At 38.0% G+C, this 14,168-nt stretch overlaps 1 protein-coding gene across 1 annotated transcript in view; it reads left to right on the forward strand.

The window, feature by feature from the left end:
* MORC1 (MORC family CW-type zinc finger 1) overlaps nt 1–14,168 on the forward strand; it is a 193,225-nt gene that overhangs the window by 42,447 nt on the left and 136,610 nt on the right.

Here is a 14,168-nt window from a genome sequence, read left to right on the forward strand (position 1 = left end):
ACATGCTTCAGTAGTTGTGGCTCGTGGGCTCTAGAGCACAGGCTCAGTAGTTGTGGCATGTGGGCTTAGTTCCGCGGCATGTGGGATCTTCCTGGACCAGGGCTTGAACCCCTGTCCCCTACGTTGACAGGCAGATTCTTAACCACTGTGCCACCAGGGAAGCCCACTTTTACTTCTTTTATCATGTAGTTATGCCATTTCTTTTTCTTGGCTAGAGATATTTAATTGTTTCAACTGTCTTTAAAAATAAAACAATTTTGGATTCTTCTTATTAAGTCCATTAGGTTTATGTTAATTTTAAATTTAAAAAAATTTTTTTACATATTCTTTGGATTTATTTCCCTTCTTTCTATTTCCTTGAGGTGTGTATTTTATCTGTTCACTTTCAATCTCATTTTCTTTTTTTCATATATATTTTTACTTTTATTTTTTTTAATAGATCTTTATTGGAGTATAATTGCTTCATTTTCTAATCTAAACAATTAAGGCTCTTATTTACCCCCTGCATATGGCTATATTATACAGATTTCAAAATGTAGAACTATCATTGTTGCTTATTTTTAAATAATTTATAAATTCCATTGTATTTTCTCTTTAGCTCAAAAATTATTTTTAAAAATATTTAAAATATCTACAAGAGTTATATTGGGACATATCAAATATCCTTTTTCTTATTGTTCTAATTTTACTATATGGTGATCAGAGAATGTAACCTGTATTATATCTGGTCTTTGAAATCTGCTGAGATTTTCTTGTGACCTAATGTTTTAAACATTGGAAAAAATGTGACACTCTGATAAGGTGAGATTCTGATACATCAAGCTTTCAAATTAAATTATTCAAACCTTCCATATCTTTTTTCCCCCTTAATCCCTCGATTTCTGAGAGAAGTGTGTTAGAATTTCTGAAGTGCCTATAAATATGTCCATGTTTCTTGTACTTCTATTAGTATTTGCTGTATATTTTTCTGAGTCATTAGATTTGTGGCACATATCTCATTTTGCTTAAGTGAACCTTTTATTAATTTAAAATATCCCTTTATGTTCCAGCTAATGCTTTCCAATAACTTTGATTCTACTTTTGTCTACAATTAACCTATGCTCTCTTTTAGTTAACTTCTTCTACTATATGTTTTACCACTGCTTTACTAACAACAGTGTTATTTTGTTTTTGGTCTGCCTCATATAAGTGTTATAAAACTAGATTTCCTACTCAGTCTAAGTGCATCTATCTTTTAATAGGAAATTTGTCTAATTCACATGTATAATGACTTCTGATATGGTTGGAATTACACTGCCTTCTTATTTTATGTTTCATTTTTCTTTGCTTCCTTGGTTGTTATTTGTTTACACTTGGTTTTTATTTGTTTTATTTTGTTCTGCTTTATTTTTCCTTTCTCCCCTTTTGTCAGATTGGTTGAGATGTGATTTTTTTTTTCTCAAGGAGGAATATTCATTTATTTTCCATTCCATGTTTGAAAAATTATACATTCCATTCTGTTCTTTCAGTGGATTATCTTTACATCTTAAATAAACATATATAAACTTATATATAGTTTTCTTATTAAAGTTTACAGTTAATCAGTATCTATATCACCTCACAAAGAATGCCTTAGTATGCTCTTTTATTTCTCTTCCTTACCAGTTCCTTCTTTTAAAATTATTTTATATTAAATTTATTTACAAATTTTTACAATATTATTATCACACCCTGCATAAGTAATTATTTAGACTAAATTATAAGATTAAGAAAAATTTTTTTTGCTTACCACAAAATCTGCCACACCGTATCTTCTTTATTGGTTAATTTACTGGATTATGTTCTCAAATAATTACATCAGAGTCTATTGGAGGTAAATTTATGGAAGCTTTATATCCATAAAAGTGCCTTTATTGAGGGGGATTGGTTCAAGATGGCAGAGTAGAAGGACGTGGGCTCAATCCCTCTTGTGAGAGCACCAGAATCACAACTAAATGTTGAACAGTCATTCCTGTCCTTCATTGACAGGAAGACTCTGGAACTCACCAAAAAAGATACCCCACATCCAAAGACAACGGAGAAGCCACAATGAGATGGTAGAAGGGGCACAATCACAATAAAATCAAATCCCATAACTGCTGGGTGGGGGACTCACAAACTGGAGAACAGTTATACCACACCAAGTCCACACAGTGGAGTGAAGGTTCTGAGCCCTACGTCAGGCTTCCCAACCTGCGGGTCTGGCAATGGGAGGAAGAATTCCCAGAGAATTAGACTTTGAAGGCTAGTGGGATTTTATTGCAAGACTTTGACAGGACTAGGGGAAACAGAGACTCCACCCTTGGAGGGCACACACAAAGTAGTGTGCCCACCAGGACCCAGGGGGAAGGGGCAGTGACCCTTAGGAGACTGAACCAGACCTACCTGCTAGTAGTGTTGGAGGGTCTCCTACCCGCTAGAGGCAGGGGGTGTCTGTGGCCCATGGCAGGGAGCAGGACACTGGCAGCAGAAGTTCTGGGAAGTACTCCTTGGCATGAGCCCTTCTGGAGTCCTCCAATAGCCCCACAAAAGAGCCCGTAGGCTCCAGTGCTGGGTTGCCTCAGGCCAAACAACCAACAGGGAGGGAACTCAGCCCCACCCATCAGCAGACAAGTGGATTAAAGTTTTACTGAGCTCTTCCCACCAGAGAAACACCCAGCTCTACTCACCACCAGTCCCTCCCATCAAGAAGCTTACACAAGCCTCTTAGGTAGCCTCATTGACCAGAGGGCAGACAGCAGAAGCAAGAAGAACTACAATCCTGCAGCCTGTGGAACGAAAACCACATTCACAGAAACATAGACAAAATGAAAAGACAGAGGACTATGTACCAGATGAAGGAACAAGATAAAACCTCAGAAAAACAGCTAAATAAAGGGAGATAGGCAACCTTCCAGAAGAAGAATTCAGAATAATGATAGTGAAGATGATCCAGGACCTCAGAAAAAGAATGGAGGCAAAGATTGAGAATATGCAAGAAATGTTTAGCAAACACCTAGAAGAATTAAACAACAAACAAACAGAAATGAACAATTTAATAAGTGAAATGAAAGATACACTAGAAGGAATCAAACAGAATAACTGAAGCAGAAGAACGGAGAAGTGACCTGGAAGACAGAATGGTGGAATCCACTGCCGCAGAACAGAATATAGAAAAAAGAATGAAAAGAAATGAAGACAGCCTAAGAGACCTCTGGGACAACATTAAATGCACTAACATTCCCATTACAGGGGTCCAAGGAGGAGAAGAGAGAGAGAAAGGACCCAAGAAAATATTTGAAGAGATTATAGTTGAAAACTTCCCTAGCATGGGAAAGGAAATAGCCATCCAAGTCCAGGAAGCGCAGGGAGTCTCAGGCAGGATAAACCCAAGGAGAAACACGCTGAGACACATAGTAATCAAATTGACAAAAATTAAAGACAAAATTTATTAAAAGCAACAAGGGAAAAATGACAAATAACATAGAAGGGAATTCCCATAAGGTTAACAGCTGATTTCTCAGCAGAAACTCTACAAGCCAGAAGGGAGTAGCATGATATATTTAAAGTGATGAAAGGGAAGAACCTACAACCAAGGTTAATCTACCTGACAAGGATCTCATTCAGATTCGATGGAGAAATCAAAAGCTTTACAGACAAGCAAACGCTAAGAGGATTCAGCACCACCACCTCTACAACAAATGCTAATGGATCTTTTCTGAGTGGGAAACACAAGAGAAGAAGAGGACCTACAAAAACAAATGCAGAACAATTAAGAAAATGGTAATATATACAGATTGATAATATATACAGATTGATAATTACCTTAAATGTTAATGGATTAAATGCTCCTACCAAAAGACACAGGCTCGCTAAATGGATACAAAAGCAAGACCCATATATGTGCTGTCTAAAAGAGACCCACTTCACACCTAGGGACACTTACAGACTGAAATTGAGTAGATGGAAAAAGATACTTGATGCAAATGGAAATCCAAAGAAAGCTGGAGTAGCAATACTCATATCGGACAAAATAGAACTTAAAAAAAAGAATGTTACAAGAGACAAGGAAGGGATACATACATAATGATGTATGATGTATGTTGTATTACATACATCATTATGATTATATTATATGATCAATATATTATATGATCATATCATATGATCAATAATATGATCAATCATATTATTGATCCCTACATAATGATCAAGGGATCAATCCAAGAAGAAGATACAACAATTATAAATATATATGTACCCAACATAGGAGCACCTCAATACATAAGGCAACTGCTAACAGCTATAAAAGAGGAAATTGGCAGTAACACAGTAATAGTGGGGGACTTTTAACAACTCATTTACAACAATGGACAGATCATCTGGGCAGAAACTAAATAAGGAAACACAAGCTTTAAATGACACAATAGACCAGATAGATTTAATTGATATTTATAGGACATTCCATCTGAAAACAGCAGATTACATTTTCTTCTCAAGTGCACATGGAACAGTCTCCAGGAGAGACCACATCTTGGGTCACAAATCAAGCCTCCATAAATTTAAGAAAATTGAAATCATATCAAGCATCTTTTCCAATGACCACGCTATGAGATTAGAGATCAATTACAGGGAAAAAACTGTAAAAACCACAAACACATGGAGGCTAAACAATATGGTACTAAATAACCAAGAGATAACTGAAGACATCAAAGAGGAAATAAAAAATACCTAGAGACAAATGACAATGAAAACATGACGATCCAATACCTATGGAATGCAGCAAAAGCAGTTCTAAGAGGATAGTGTATAGCAATACCATCCTACCTCAAGAAACAAGAAAAATCTCAAATAAACAATCTAACCTTACACCTAAAGTAAGCAGAGAAAGAAGAAGAAACAAAACCCCAAAGTTAGTAGAACAGAAGAAATCATAAAGATCAGAGCAGAAATAAATGAAATAGAAACAAAACAATACCAAAGATCAATAAAAATAAAACTGGTTCTTTGAGATGATAAACAAAATTTATAAACCTTTACCCAGACTCATCAAGAAAAGGGAGAGAACTTAAATCAATAAATTTAGAAATGAAAAAGGAGAAGTTACAACAGACACTGCAAAATACAAAGCATTCTAAGAGACTACTACAAGCAACTTTATGCCAATAAAATGGACAATCTGGAAGAAATGGACCAAATTTTAGAAAGGTATAGCCTTCCAAGACTGTACCAGGAAGAAATAGAACATATGAACAGACCAGTCACAAGTAGTGAAGTTGAAACTGTCATTAAAAATCTTCCAACAAACAGAAGTCCAGGACCAGATTGCTTCACAGGTGAATTCAATCAAACATTTAGAGAAGTGCTAACACCCATCTTTCTCAAACTCTTCCAGAAAATCACAGAGGAAGGAATACTCTCAAACTCATTCTACGAGGTGACCATCACCCTGATACCAAAACCAGACAAGGATACTACAAAAAAATAAATGTACAGACCAATATCACTGATGGATATAGATGCAAAAATCCTCAACAACATACTAGCAAACAGAATCCAACAACACATTAAAAGGATCATACACCATGATCAATTGGGATTTATTACAAAGATGCAAGGATCCTCCAATATATGCAAATCAATCAATGTGATACACCATATTAACAAATTGAAGGAGAAAAACCATATGATCATCTCAATAGATGCAGAAAAAGCTTTTGACAAAATTCAACACCGATTTACGATAAGAACTCCCCAGAACGTGGGCACAGAGGGTACCTACCTCAACATAATAAAGGCCATATACGACAAATCCACAGCAAACATCATTCACAGTGGTGAAAAACGGAAAGCATTTCCTCTAAGATCAGGAACAAGACAAGGTTGCCCACTCTCACCACTATTATTCACCAGAGACTAGGACTTTTGGAAGTCCTAGCCATGGCAGTCCGAGAAGAAAAAGAAATAAAAGGAACAGAAATTGGAAAAGAAGAAGTAAAGCTGTCACTGTTTGCAGATGACATGATACTATACATAGAGAATCCTAAAGATGCCACCAGAAAACTACTAGAGCTAATTAATGAATTCGGTAAAGTTGCAGGATACAAATTTAATGCACAGAAATCTCTTGCATTCCTTTACACTAATGATTAAAAATCTGAAAGAGAAATTAAGGAAACACTCCTGTTTACCACTGCAACAGTAAGAATAAAATACCTAGGAATAAACATACCTAGGGAGACATAAGACCTGTATGCAGAAAATTATAAGACACTGATAAAAGAAATCAAAGGTGACACAAACAGATGGAGAGATATACCATGTTCTTGAATTGGAAGAATCAGTATTGTGAAAATGACTGTACTACCTAAGGCAATCTACAGATTCAATGCAATCTCTATCAAATTACCAATGGCATTTTTTACAGAACTAGAACAAATAATCTTAAAATTTGTATAGGGACACAAAAGGCCCCGAATAGCCAAAGCAATCTTGAGGGAAAAAAACGGAGCTGAAGGAATCAGACTCTCTGACTTCAGACTATACTACAAAGCTACAGTAATCAAGACAATATGGTACTGGCACAAAAACAGAAATAAAGATCAATGGAACAGGATAGAAAGCCCAGAGATACCTATGGTCAATTAATCTATGACAAAGGGAGTAAGGATATAAAATGGAGAAAAGACAGTCTCTTCAATAAGTGGGGCTGGGAAAACTGGACAGCTAGATGTTAAAGAATGAATTTAGAACACTCTCTAACACCATGTACAAAAATAAACTCAAAATGGATTAAAGACCTAAATGTAAGAGTGGGCACTCTAAAACTCTTAGAGGAAAACATACAAAGAACACTCTTTGACATAAATCACAGCAAGATCTTTTTTGACCCACCTCCTAGAGTAATGGAAATAAAAACAAAAAATGCGACCTAATGAAACTTAAAAGCTTTTGCACAGCAAAGAAACTATAAACAAGATGAAAAGACAGCCCTCAGAATGGGAGAAAATATTTGGTAACGAATCAACGGGGAAAGAATTAATCTCCTCAATATATAAACAGGTCATGCAGCTCAATATTAAAAAAACAAACAACCCAATCAAAAAATGGCTGGAAGACCTAAATAGACATTTCTCCAAAGAAGACATACACATGGCCAAGAGGCACATGAAAAGCTGCTCAACACCACTAATCATTAGAGAAATGCAAATCAAAACTACAATGAGGTATCACTTCACACCGGTTAGAATGGCCATCATCAGAAAATCTACAAACAACAAATGCTGGAGAGGGTGTGGAGAAAAGGGAACCCTCTTGTACGGTTAATGGGAATGTAAATTGATATAGCCACTATGGAGAACAGTATGGAGGTTCCTTAAAAAACTAAATATAGAATTACCATATGATCCAGCAATCCCACTACTGGGCATATATCCAGAGAAAACCATAATTCAAAAAGACACATTCACCCCAATATTTATTGCAGTAGTCTTTACAATAGGCAGGACATGGAAGCAACCTAAATGCCCATCGACAGATGAATGGATAAGGAAGATGTGGTACATATATACAATGGAGTATTACTCAGCCATAAAAAGGAACGAGATTGGGTCATTTGTAGAGACGTGGATGGACCTAGTGCCTGTCATACAGAGTGAAGTAAGTCAGAAAGAAAAACAAATTTCGTATATTAATACATACATGTGGAATCCAGAAAAATGGTAGTGATGAACTGTTTTGCAAGGCAGGAATAGAGACACAGATGTAGAGAAGAAACCAAGGAGGAAAAGTGGGGGCTGGTTCTGGGATGAATTGGGAGATTGGGATTGACATATATACACTAATATGTATAAAATAGGTAACTAATAAGAACCTACTGTATTAAAAAAATAAAATAAAATTCAAAAAAACGTACCTTTATTTCCCCTTTATACCTCAGTATTTAAATGGATAAAGGAATATTGGTTTAAAAATTGTTTTTCTCAGTACTTATTACTTGTTTGACTTCTTGAATCCATGTTGTTAGTGAGAAGTCTGATGAAGATGTAATTATTAAAATTTTGTAATGCTCATTTTTCCTGTGCATAGCTTTTAGGATTTTCTCTTAACCTTTAATAATTCCATAATGTGGGTCTTGGCTTTCTCTAGTTCTTCATACTCAGCAGTTGGAGGACTCTTGTAACTTATTTCTTTCGTATGGGCTCTGCCTTCAAATAGATCCAGATCCAACCACTTATCATCTCCTCTGCTGCTACGATCCTGGTCCAGGCCACCCTCATATCTCACCTGGATTATTGCAGAAGTCCTCCCACTGGTCGACTGGTCTTCCTGCTTCCACCCTTGGCCCTGTAAAAACTATTCTACCCTTGCTCCTCTGTAGCAGCCATAGTAGTCTTTTAAACAGTCTCTGTATAGAATTCTCCAGTGACTTCCCATTTCACCCAGAGAAAAAGTCAGTGTCTATACAGTGTTCTGCAGCATCCTGCATATTAGTCACCTATATTTCTCTGATCTTTTTTCCCCTTTTTCTCATTCCTCTCTAGGCACCCAAGCATCCTTACTATTCTTCCTTGGATTTCAGCAGGAGACTAGTATGTGTTCTAAGTCTACCAACTTGATTCTAGCTATGTCTTTGATTTTTGAAAAAATATTCCTTTATATGATGTCATGGTCTGTCAGCAGAGACATTAGGGTTAATTGAATGAATAGGCAGCATTTGCAGTCTAATGCCATATCATATATTCTTTGTAAAGTCCATACAGAATAAGAAAATATGGGCACCATATCCTTGAATCCTGTTCTGTGGATGGAGTTGAAGGAGCCAGAACCTCAGGCTTACAGGCAGGTAGGGGCTGTGGATGGAGGCTGCCTGAGCCCGTCCGCTAATTCCCACCACTCTGCAGCAGTGCTGTGCATCCAACCACTCAGCCTTGGAGGCAGTAGGTACATTATAAAAAGCATAGACTTTGTAGTCACTTAGAACGGGTCTCAAATTCTGGTTCTTCCACTGAGTAACGGACTATAGATAGATTCATTTTACATTCACTCATTCAGTGGATATTTATTGAGTGTAAGTATCAGGCCTTGCTTTAGGATCTGGGGATATGTCAGGGAAGAAAACAAATATCTCTGCCCCCAAGTGGCTTGAATTCTGTTGAGAGAGCTTTCATTCTAACGGTAAGTTATTTGTAGTCTCTGAACTTCAGTGTTCTCATCTACAGGATGAGGCTATTGCATCATCTACTTAATACGAATGCTGTAGAAATAGAAGAGGCACAGTACTGGGCATGTGGAAGTTCTCAGTGCATTTTAATTCTGTCCATTCTTCTTCTCCCATAGCACTTCTTTCTAGCACTTACTATAATGCTCTGTAAACTAACTCAGTGCCTGGTACATAGCAAGTAACAAATGAATTAAGGTAAACTGAATTGAATGTCAATGTCTAGGTAATTTTCTAAGGATATTGCAGATACTTTCATTGGAAGGTGCTGGCAGTTTCCGTAGTGGGTTCTACTGTCCTCCATCCCTGAAGATCACTGGGGACTTTTATTAGGCTGAGAGGGGGAGTTTTAGGAAATTTTGTAAAGTGCTTCTGTTACCTTTGAAATCTTTTTTGACTTCCAAACTGTGAAGGCTTGATCACTCCTATAGCATTTTTCCTGATTCCCTTTTGGGGGGCCAGGATCATATGACCATTTCACTTGGTCTGTTATATATGCAATTTCCTTGTGCCCATGTTGTTTTCAATTACTTAATATCTTCTTAACATATTCAACTTTATGAAAAAATGGAAGAAACCACGGACTCTAGTAAAAAAAAAAAGGCATGTCATGGAATTGGCTGTTATCAAAAGGGCCTTTCTTGCCCCTGGAATCCATCATGGCTCAGGATCTTAGGCAACTAGAGGAATCCATCCAAAAGTAATGATATAATACGGAGTAATGGAGTTGAAATTTTGTGCTAAGTAATGTTTTGAAATTAGGTGTCATGTTGCCAGTGTGTTTCTAGATTGACAGTCATTGGGCAGCATTCCATAATGTCTCTAGTTTATGTCTTAACTGAGCTGGCTAGGAACACATCAAAAGTCACAGCTTCAGATTGCTACAATGTAGTGCTTGCCACACTACGGTTATGGCAGAAGCACTTTCATTACTTTGCACAGCTTATAACTTTTCTTTTAAATTGCCTCTTTGAGTTGACATTTCTCTTAGGTATAACCTACCCTGAGATTAAATTTGGTTAGAACTTTATAGTTCAGAACTTAACCTAGTTAAAAATCTTTACGCACTTCTTTATATTCAAGATAATATAGGCCTTGTTAATTTCAACTTCAAGCACTCTTCAGAGATTTTATAGAGACTTTAGCAATAAATTTAGAAAATTATAAACCAGTTTTGGTTATAGTATACAGTATTTTCATGAATAGAAATATGGCACTTCAGAGATACTCCAAAAGGGATCTAATTTAGTCTGGTGCCCAGATTTTAGAGTTGTTTTCTCAACTATGGAAGGTAGTTCAGTGGTAGGACTGGATGGGAGTCTGTTGTCTGTGTACCCAGTGTAGATAAATGTGGAGAGTGTCCTAGGTCCAAACACCTTCAAGAGATTGTTCTGCTCCCTTCTTTCAGGAAAACTGCTTTACATACTACCCTGTCCAGTAGGTCTACCAGGCAATGGTTCTTAAAACTGGTAGAGTTAAAGAAACACCTGGATAGTTTAAAAAAATTCACATTCTCAGACTCCAGCCACAGAGAATCTGAATCGGTAGGTAAAGGAGATTTGACCTTGGTCATGAGACCCCTCTTTCTGGACCCTCTCCTACCCTTAACATAGTTTGGTGGTCCCAACACACCAATCCACCCATGATATTGCCACATATGGAGCAACACTTCCAACAGCAGGAGGACAGGGTGATTAGTCTGGGAGAAGAGAGAAGCCACACAGAGGCCACAGCCACAGCTGGAGGCTAAATTTGAGACTTTTTGAGAATACCCATTGCTGAGTAGGGGACAAGCACATAGATTACCCCAGCTCCTCCTATCATATTCTACAGACTATAAAGCCAGTTTCTGCCTGAAAATTTTCCCTTCTCAAGTCTGTCACATGATGGTGTGTGTGTGTGTGTGTGTGTGTGTGTGTGTGTGTGTGTGTGTGTGTGTGTATGTTAGGGAGCTTGCTCTCTTCCTTTCTCAGTTTATTACAGACAGTTAAATAGAAAGTAAGAGAGAAAGATGATACAGACAGAGAGAGATATGGATACTTCTGGAAAACTTTAGGTTGGAAAAGACATTTAGGAGGAAACAAGAGACGAACACCTCTTGAAGATATATGAAGCAGCTCCTGCATGATGGAGAGTAACACTATATTTTTCCTTAGATCTTCTGAAGATACCATGATGACAGAGTACATTTGTATCTCAGTTTCCCCAGTGGGTAGCTTTATTTGTAAACACTGGTAACATCATCACTGAAGATGATCAGTCATTAAAAAGTCTTGTATAGGGAACCCTCTGTTGTTCGTTCTAAATTAAGCCAAGGAAGTCCTGAATAATTATCATTTATTCAACAAATGTTTATTGATGAGGATGCTAGCCTCATGGAGGGTACAGCCTGATGGAGATACAAGTAAGTAAACAGTCAACGACACCACAAAGCGGCAAGTGCTGTGGAGGGGAGCACCGGAGAGTGACTCACCCAATCTTGGGGAGTGAGGGAAGGCTTTGAGAGGAAGTGCGATCTGAAGCGTGAAGAGGAGCTCACTGAAAATGGCCACAGAATTGAATGTGTCAAGGCTTGGGGGTAAGAAAGCATGATGCCATATCTGGAGAACTGAAGTGGTCCTAAATGGCTAGACTGAAGCTGGCAGGAGACGAGGCTGGAGAGTTGAGTGGGGTCCAGATCATGAAGGACTTTATGTATCATATAAAGACTTTGAAAGTGACATTGGGTAGCCTGTTTCATATACAGATGTCATATTTAGCCTTCTTTGTCTTTCTATCACTGACATGATAATAGCATAAGAAGTATTGCTGTTCTCTTTGTCACAAGTAAATAGGAACTTTCAAAAGTAGGTGTGTGGGGGCTTCCCTGGTGGCGCAGTGGTTGGGAGTCCACCTGCCGATGCAGGGGACACGGGTTCGTGCCCCGGTCCGGGAGGATCCCACATGCCGCGGAGCAGCTGGGCCCGTGAGCCGTGGCCGCTGAGCCTGCGTGTCCGGTGCCTGTGCTCCGCAACGGGAGAGGCCACAGCAGTGACAGGCCCGCGTATCCCAAAAAAAAAAAAAAAAAGTAGGTGTGTGTGTAGAAAAGGGTTAATGCTAGAAGTCTTGCTTGCAAGATTGGCCCTTGGCTGGCTTCTGGGAACTTGGCTGGTAAACAGTTCCCCTCACTGATATAAAACTTTCTGTAACAGGTGAGGGTGGCTCACTGTGTCCAGACTGTGCAAATAACATGGTATATGCTGAAAATCTACTTTTTTTCCTGGGACTCTGGAATTTTTATACATGCTAGGCAGAGGGTGTTTATATGACCAGCCCCAGTAAAAAGACAAAAACAAAAACAGAAGCAAAGAACAAACAATGATGAAAAAGCCTTGAGGGCCCAGAGTCTCTAATGGGCTTCCTGAGGCAGAAGCATCGCACACACGTTGCTACATTTTCATAGCTGGGGAAAGGGTATTCTCTGTGTGACCCTTCATGAGAGGGGGAGAACATAAGAAAGCCACACGAGGATCCCTCCAGACATCACCTCTCTTTTCCATAGGAGCCATTGTATATCCTTAGTTCGTCACCATGATAAAGCTTAGCCATGAATACAATTACATGCTAAGTCCCATGAGACCTTCTAGCGCATCTTCCTCACGTAGGGGAGGTCTTGAGGATCCCCAGCAAACATGCTATGAATATTTACCTATAAATATTAATGGAATGAGTAAAGAAGTGACCTATTAAGAGGTAGACATATTAGTGTCCTTATTTTATATTTGTATAATATTTTTTTAACCAAAACTTGTCTAACCCAGTTGGATCTCTCACCAGATTTCTCAAATTCTCAAACTTGTCTCTGAATTACTTTTGACTTTTACCTTCAAATGACAAAGAAGTGTTAGCTTTGAGGAGAGTCAAAAGAAGGAGCTTCTAGCTGTAAGGGCAATTTCAAATCAGGAGATCCAGAAAGGATTTGAATAATGGCAGAAGTCCTCAGAATTTTTATAGTGTCCCAAGGTGACTTTTTTTTTTTTTCTCTTAACAGGGGAGGACTTACTTGACTGTGCAGCTTCTGGTATACTAATAATTGACTACATTACTGTAGTCATGCAGATAGCCCTTCGTGTCACATTAAAGCTGCACTTGTATTTATGGAGTAATAGCCATGGACTAGATACTTTTACGTAATTTATATTGGGAAATTCTACTGAAGGCTTTCTTTTTAAACAACTAATAGAAATTCCTGACTTCATAATGAGCTTCAGATCCTGCCTGGAGGAACTTATAACCAACCAGGAAATCCTGTTGGACTGCCTATAGATTTCGTCTTCATTTTTGTAAATTCCTTGGAGCTTGGTTCTTTCTTACTGAGTAATTGCCAATAATGTGACCCCATTGAGCAGCCACCCCTCAACAGGCTTTATATTTCCTTTCCACCAACTTGTCTCCCTCTGGACTGAGGTAGGATTATAAAAATGATAGGTTTACTGCTCCCTGCTTTCTATTTGTGCCTTGTAGCCCTTCCCCTGTAGACTTTTCTAGGACCCAGTAGATGAAGAGCACTACTTCTTAAGCATGGCTGGGCCTGTTTTTGATCTTTATTTCTGCTCTAATTGGAGAGGATTTACAGTTCACAAGTAGACTTTAATATAGAAGGTCCCTGGAGCTGTTGTTATACAGCAACACAGCGACTTCTCAACAATGCAGTTTTACAACGTAGTTTTCTTCATAGGCTATTTATGTTGTTTCTGCTCCCATTTTATTGCCTTTCCACCCGTTATTTTTCTCTTTTCTTTTTCACTTATCATGTTATCAGACTTCTCCCCTCAGCTGGCCATTAATACTTATTTTAACACTTAATTGCACTTACAGAATGAAGTTTTATGTTTCTTGTTCATAATTTTCAAAGCAAATGAAACATTTTATTGTATTTCTCTGTTTGCAGTAACTTCATGGAAATGTATTT

The sequence above is a fragment of the Phocoena sinus genome, chromosome 4 (genome assembly GCF_008692025.1).
Source record: "Phocoena sinus isolate mPhoSin1 chromosome 4, mPhoSin1.pri, whole genome shotgun sequence".
NCBI lineage: Eukaryota > Metazoa > Chordata > Mammalia > Artiodactyla > Phocoenidae > Phocoena > Phocoena sinus.